The sequence below is a fragment of the Callorhinus ursinus genome, unplaced genomic scaffold, assembly GCF_003265705.2.
Source record: "Callorhinus ursinus isolate GAN/ISIS: 27379988/994484 unplaced genomic scaffold, GSC_fseal_2.0 scaffold2, whole genome shotgun sequence".
NCBI classification, from domain to species: domain Eukaryota; kingdom Metazoa; phylum Chordata; class Mammalia; order Carnivora; family Otariidae; genus Callorhinus; species Callorhinus ursinus.
Window position 1 is genome coordinate 75,093,861 of NW_027397064.1, and position 7,851 is coordinate 75,101,711.

Below are 7,851 nucleotides of genomic sequence, written 5' to 3' on the forward strand. Positions count from 1 at the left end.
AACTACCCTATGATCCAGCAATCCCACTACTGGGTATTTACCCAAAGAATACAAAAACACTAATTCTAAGGGATACATGCCTCCCTATGTTTAGAGCAACATTATTTACAATAGCCAAGATATGGAAGCAGCCCAAGTGTCCATTGATTGATGAATGCATAAGGAAGATATATATATATATATATACCACCATATACATATATATACTATTTGCAAATGGTAATATTTCATTCTTATATAATATTCCATACACACACACACACACACATTTGCAACAACATGGATGGAGCTAGAGAGTATTATGCTAAGCAAAATAAGTCAGACAGGTAAAGAGAAATACCATATGATTTCACTCATATGTGGAATTTAAGAAACAAAACAAACAAGCAAAGGCAGGGAAAAAAGAGGGAGGCAAACCAAGAAACAGACTCTTAACTGTAGAGAACAAACTGACGGCTTGCAGGGAAGAGGTGGGAGAGGGATGCGTGAAATAGGTGATGGGGATTAAGGAGGGCACTTGCAATGATGAGCACTGGGTGGTTTAAATAGAGAAACAAGCAAACAAATAAAATATTTTTTAAAAGTCTATGGCGGACACTTCAGATTAAAAACCAGCTTCAGAAACTTTAAGAGAAAAGAGGATGGATAAACAAGACCCAAACATCCTTGCATAATTCAAATTACAAAAATACATATATAATAAATATGTGAAGTGATGGATGTGATAATGAACTAGATGAGGAGGATCCTTTCATGGTTTATATCAAATCATCACAATGTACACTTTCAATATCTTACAATTTTGTCAATTATACCTCAATATAGCTGGAAAAAACCCATAATATAATTATTGGTTTCTTAAAAGCGCAACTAAAGTCACTCAGCTAAATTATTTCTCTTGTAATATTACTGTGTATGTATTTGAACACTTTTAAAGAAGACCCAGCAATAGCTTTGCCTCTAATGATAAAAGATAGCCTAACAATGGTCCCATAGACTTTTGACTTTGTGCCAAGTTTGCCTTCACTATAAATGATATAATTAAATTTATTTATAAGATTTTAAAACTGAAAAGAAATTTAAAATTAAATAAATAAAACAAAGCACACATGTGTAGCATTCACCAGGCATCAGGCACTATCCTAGCAGTTTATGTATCTTAAGTCACTTTTTTCCTCCTAAAAATCCTTTGAGACTGATAGTACTATATGCCCACTTACAGATAAGGAGAGTGGGGCATATAAAATACCTCATAAGTGGCAGGGCGCCTGGGTGGTTTTAGCTGGTTAGGTGACCAACTCTTGGTTTCAGCTCAGGTCATGATCTCAGGGTCCTGAGATCGAGCCCCGCATCTGGCTCCATGCTCAGTGGGGAGTCTGCTTGAGGATTCTCTGACTCTCCCACTCACACTCTCTCTCAAATAAAGAAATCTTTAAAAAAATTTTAAAAATTTTTGAAAATACCTCATAAGAGAAACTAAGCTGGTATTGGAGTGTAACAGGCTGAGAGCCTATGTCCTTACACTGCTTCTGCTCCCACCCAACTTAGGACCCAGTGGTTGATTGTATTCTCCTGAAACTTTTAACTCGGCTGAAAATCTGCTCAGCATGGCAGGAATTTTCTTACTGGTGCAACTGAGAGAAGCTCAAGGGCTTGATCAAGGAGGAATACTCGTTGAGCAGGAATAAGAGCAATTGAGAGAAATTTCAGGTAATAAGTTACGAAAACTTTGTGGGCCTGAAGTAGTTTCATGGTTAAGTTCCATATCTACAGACAGCTCAGGCCAAGGCGAATCTGGCAAGCTGCCTCCCATGGTGATACAAAGGCAGAACCATGTTGGAGGCTTCATCTTACATGTCTATTAGGCTGGAGGGACCTCTTATTACAATTAAATTAAATGTTGATTTTAAAATTAGACTAATACTTCCCTCCCAAGCTCAGCCACTTTTTATTTTTAAAAAATCTGGCTACAAACTGATCTGTTATTTATCATCAGTTATGGTTCACCTTCATAAATTTTGTTCTTTTTACAGTTATGTTATTGTAGAAACACTTTAAGAATGTGTGAAAGTTATTTCTAATGCCTCTCATACATGTCCCATGTGGGCATAAGCATGAATGATAAGAATACCTAGAAGTGATTATGGAAATCAAAAATGAGAGAATTATAGCCTAGAGCAATCAGCATGAAGAAAGGCATGCCTTACACACTTCCCCGGCTCCAGTATGGCAAATATGACATAACAGTGGAATTACGTAAACAGCTTCCAAGATTTTTATTACAAATTATTCTGAAAATCAAAAATATTTTTTCATTTAAAACTAAAACTTCAATGGTTTTTGAAATTTGGAATAAACAAAATGATTTCAAGTAACATTTGGGCTGAATGAAGTTTTCTTGTTTTGTTTCAGTTTGATTGCAGCAATCATGTGAACAGTGAAGAAAATGGAAGAAATTGGGGGATATTAATCCACCACCCACTGATTCCTGTCCAGTTGTGCCTAAAGCAGCTGTCAGAGTGGCATCTGGACATGATCTACTGGCACCAAGAGGGACATCAATAGTCTTGGTCCTCTACAGCCTTCCCTCTCTGCTTTGTGACTCCCTTTTTAATTATTCCTTTTCTTCCTACCATGCACAGTGTTCTCTCTTTTTCTCCTCCACACTCTGAGAACCTCTATATTTCCACAAGAATGAATAGAATTGTCTTTCATGGGACATGTACAAGACAGCAAAAAGAAGAGAAATTGGGAATTTCTATCCCTTTGCCAAATCTTTCTCCTTCTTCTCATCTATTCACAAAGTTGACCCTGTTACTGGAGCTTCTCTCTGTTATCCTCTTAATGAATAGAACTTCAGCAAATAAGGAATAATTACTGATGAGTATGAAGGACAAAAAGTCCTTAAAATGACTTTTTTTTAATAACTACCTTTTCCCAAAAATGATTAAAGAAGGCTTTCAGAGACATTCAAATGCCCATTATTAAATTAAAAGAAATAGGTGACATTTTAGGACAAAGAAAAAATGATTAAACTGGAGTGACTTCACACATAAACACATTCCATGAGGCTCCAATTTTTATAGATGGGTCACAAATTCAGATTTATAGGAGTCAGTTCAAAAAGGAGAGCACACCTTGTTATATTATTTGTGGTAAACATAAGAAGAAATTACAACAGTTTCTCAGAAAAAAGCCCAAATAGTTCTAGAGACCATGGATAGAAGGCAATGTCCTCAGCATTGTTACAGGAAGCACAGTAAAAGGTTTCACAATATACATCTGATCCTATCCCCCAAATCAAGTCTTAAGAAGCTATTCTACAAAGAAGTTCAGAAGATGTTGAGCAAAACATGGGGAGTCAAGTGGGGAAACACACGGAAAAAGGTAGAAATTACATAGGATCTCCTGGTTAGAAACATTGTAATTACTCTATAAACTCTTCTTATAATAAACTCTTCTTATACTGTCAGAAATTAGCTTTACTTAGACTCAGAGGACCTTTGTGTTAGCCCTGCTCTGGCAAGAAAAGATAGATCCTATAAATCCAGGATCCTTGACCAATCATCTATTGTCCCTGCAGGTCTCCAAAGTGTATCTTCTGCACACAGGACATTTTGGGGGAGGTGATATTTCACTGATGGTTAGGCCCCAGATCCCTATATGTTCTCCTATCCAGTGAATCAGGCTAACCACCTATTCACTCATAAAAAAGTGAATCACAAAAGAGTACTTGCTTTCTAGATTGATTTACCCTAATATATCAATATTTTATCCCCTACCAGGGGTGAAAGTAGAGTGTCACCAGTGTAATAAATCTGTTTCACTCATTACACCTTTAAACTAGCTTTTATAAATATCAGACACTACATCACAGCACTAAAAATGAATCACTGCTATGAAGAACTGAGCCAATTAAACACAGCACCACAGGTTGCTTTGCTAAAGAACAAATCCCAACTAAGAAGAGGATTCTAGCACTGGAGCCATAATGAGGTAACTCACATTGAGGACAGAGCCTCATTAAACCTCCTGGAATTCTGCTATTTATAACAATAGTGACAAAAATTCCCTTCTAGTATGATCCATCATAACCAAATGCTTATTACTCCCAAGAATTTTGTACATTAATAAAATTTTATTTGGATATTTAAGATTGATTGATTGATTATTTGAAAGAGAGAGAGAACATGGGGTGAGGGGCAGAGGGAGATGGAGAAAGAGTCTTAAGAAGACTCTGCGCTGAACAAGGAGCCTTATGTGAGGCTCTATCTCCCGACCCTGAGATCATGACCGGAGCCAAAACCAAGAGTTAGACACTTAACTAACTGAGCCATCCAGGCACCCCTTATTTGCATATTTAAAACTACTTGGGGGTGCCTCAATGGTGCAGTCGTTTAAGCTTCCTACTTTTGGTTTCAGCTCAGGTCATGATCTCAGGGTCCTGGGATTGAGCCCCATGTTGGGCTCCCTGCTCAGCATGGAAGTCTGCTAAAGTTTCTCTCTCCCTCTCTCTCTGCCAACCCCTCCCCCACCGTTTGTGCTCTCTCTTTCTCTCAAATAAGTAAATCTTTAAAAAAAAAATACTACTTGAATATAAATAATGCTCTCTCTTTCTCACACACACACACTGCAAAGTGCCTAGGGACGGTGATAGAGAGTGTGAGAGTAATCTCCAAGTCAAGATTGCTCTATCAAAACTTACAACAAAGCCAGTTTTTAGACAAGTGTCTTTGACACATACTAAAGAAGTTGGTTCCAGGGGCCCCTTGGTGGCTCAGTTGGTTAAGCATCTGCCTTCAGCTCAGGTCATGATCCCGGAGTCCTGGGATTGAGCCCCGCATCAGGCTCTCTGCTCAGCAGGGAGTCTGCTTCTCCCTCTCCCTCTGCCTGCGCTCCCCCTGCTTGTGCTCTGTGTGTGTGTGTGTGTGTGTGTGTCAAATAAATAAATAAAAATCTTTAAAAGAAAAAAGAAGTTGGGTTGAAAATTAGTGAAAGAATTTCACAGTATATGTAAGTCAAGTCATTATGCTCTACATTTTAAACTCCTATAGGGCTGTGTGTCAATTATATCTCAGTAAAACTGGGGGGAAAATAGTGAAAGGAAGAAATATGAGAGCAGGCAAAAAATTAGTATGTGATGAGATAAGAAGCTGAATGTGTGGAGTGTCCTAGTTTGGGCATTAAAATAAGCACATTTTTTTAATGATTTTATTTAATTATTTGAGAGACAGAATGGGGGAGAGAGAGTACAGGAGCAGGGGCAGAGGGAGAGGGAGAAGCAGCCTCCCCTGCTGAGGAGGGAGCCTGATGTGGGGCCCGATTCCAGGACCTTGGGATCATTACCTGAGCTGAAGGCAGACACTTAACCGACTGAGCCACCCAGGCACCCCTAAAATAAGCACATTAAATGCATTTCATCAACTTTATCTCAAATTCATTCTACCATTTGATCTATATCATACTCAGGCCAAAATGCATAAGGAGTAAGTGGGAAAAAATTGTAATTCTGTATATAACTCTAGTCTCTGGAATTTTCTTTTAGGAATCTGTTTCTAGAAAAGCAAGGCTATTCTCAGCTACTTTCAGTGTCATGCTAGTTAGATTGAACTTAGATGATTCCTTTTTCACTTTCTTTAGAGTTTTGTTAATTAGTGCTGAGTGTTAACAGACCATACAGATAAGCTGACAAATGACCAAAAACATGTTAATAGATAATTGCTCAAAATTCTCTTGCCACCAGTCAGAAATAATTGGTACCTTCCTTCAAGCTTTCCTAGGAGAATGACATATCAAGAGGAAATGCCTTTATTTCAAAGAATTTTTATCAGTTCTGGATCATAAAGCCTGGCAATTTATTTCCCCTTTTATATTATAAAGGAAATATAACAACAGTATCTCTAAAGGAATACCGATCAAAGTTAAGGAGTTTAACATCTGTCAAAGTACAAACCCCTTGGCAGAGAATCTGAGGACACAGAGCTGCTGTGTCTTGGCCTCGATCCTTCACAGAAGTCATACTACCTAAGTAAACCACACTTTTTGGTGCGAAGACACAGATGCACTCCACAGTGATAAAGAAACAAACAGAATAATCTACCATCATTCAGAAGTAAATGTATAGGCTGCTTACCTATTGGAATTGAGATTATTTTAAAAGCTACTAAAATGAAGAAATAACCTACCTCTGTTGTCCAAGATAAAGACATAATAGGCTTCCATGAAACTCAGACAAGACTAACCACAACAGAGGACAGTGTTGACAAAATTTGGGGAACCTATGTGTTCACAACAAAAACAAAACTTTTAGGATTGGCAATAACTAAAAATTTATTTTTCCCAAGTGGTTCTTAACCACTCCTCTATGCACAACCTAATATTACCACACACTCTTGCTCTTTCCTTATTATGTCTAATATAAAGCGGCATTTTTACTATACTTTGAGCCATACAGGTTTAATCTTGTGAGGCCTGAGTCTAAGGCATCTGTGATCCATTTTAGTGAGATTCTCCATATGCTTTATTAAAATGCAGGCACTTCTTGGAGAACTAAAATTATCTCTTGATTTCAATAGGGATATTTGAAAATAAGGCTCTATTCCCATTTGTATAATAATTTTATGATTTTTGAAATTCATATTTACTGTATTTTGTAGCTCGTTAGAAGTTGAAATGTTTGAAATGGCTCCATATCAACTTCCAAAGAGGTACAAAATATTTAACTTTATTATTAAGAATCACAGAAGCAGTAGATAAAGTAAAATGGAGCCTTATTTCTAAATATACCTATCTAATTCGAGAGATAGTTGCATCTATTTGAATATAATTATGTATCTTTTATGTATAGGAAATTATTGAGACTATCTAAGCTGGAAAAGTGAGAGTCAGCTACCATCATTCAGCATGCCTCCAGTGAGTAGTGAGGCATTTGTCTTAAAGGCCTCCAAAATCTTGTTCATAGAAATGAGCATATCAGTTTCCTACCCTGCCAGAGGGAATATATCTGATCTTTGTTTTAAATTTCACCAAATTATTTCTGTGTGTTGAAAAAGCTTGTGCCTTGCAGTCTGTTTATCGCTTTCTGAAACTACATTTTCCACCAAAGAATGAACTAATTCTGTTCCTCTTTTGGCTTCTGTAAATAGGAGGGAAAATTCCACCTAAGCAGCTTGCACATGCAATTTTTTATTACAATGTCTAATCTTGTCCACATTTAATGGGATTTCATCAATTTTAGGTTTTCTTAACTCATCTTCACATATACACAGATAATTTGTGAACATTTGTTAAATCCATCCAAATTTGCACATAGACAATAAGGAGGTTCTACCAGGCTTTTGCTGGTTGCTGGTGGAGGAGAGTGGCTATAACTTTTACTTTAAAAGAACCCAGTTAATAAGTATCCAAGTTTAAAAACAGATAATTTGGAGAATGATTATTCCAAGACTCACTGAAAGATTTTTCTATTTCTTTCAGTAGCAAATTCCCTAAGGGCTTCGATATCAGTGATTCCACCAGGATTTGTTGATTCCCTACTATACACCCACTGTTCTAATGAGCAAGAGGGGTCCCGATGAGAAAATCCCAATATCTGCCCTCCAGAAGCTCAAGTTTGATGGTTGAGACAAGTCCATAAGCAAATAATAATGTTTCAACATTTTGTGCTCTTACCTTGTCCGAAAATGAATTTAGGTCACTGAGTTACAGTAACTGTGGGATTAAATTCAACATTAAAAGCATGAAGCACAGAAGAGGAAATAACAAATATGATTCAATTTATAATCAAATGTAAAAGAGCTTTGGGGCACCTGGGTGGCTCAGTCCATTAAGTGTCTGCCTTCAGCTCAGGTC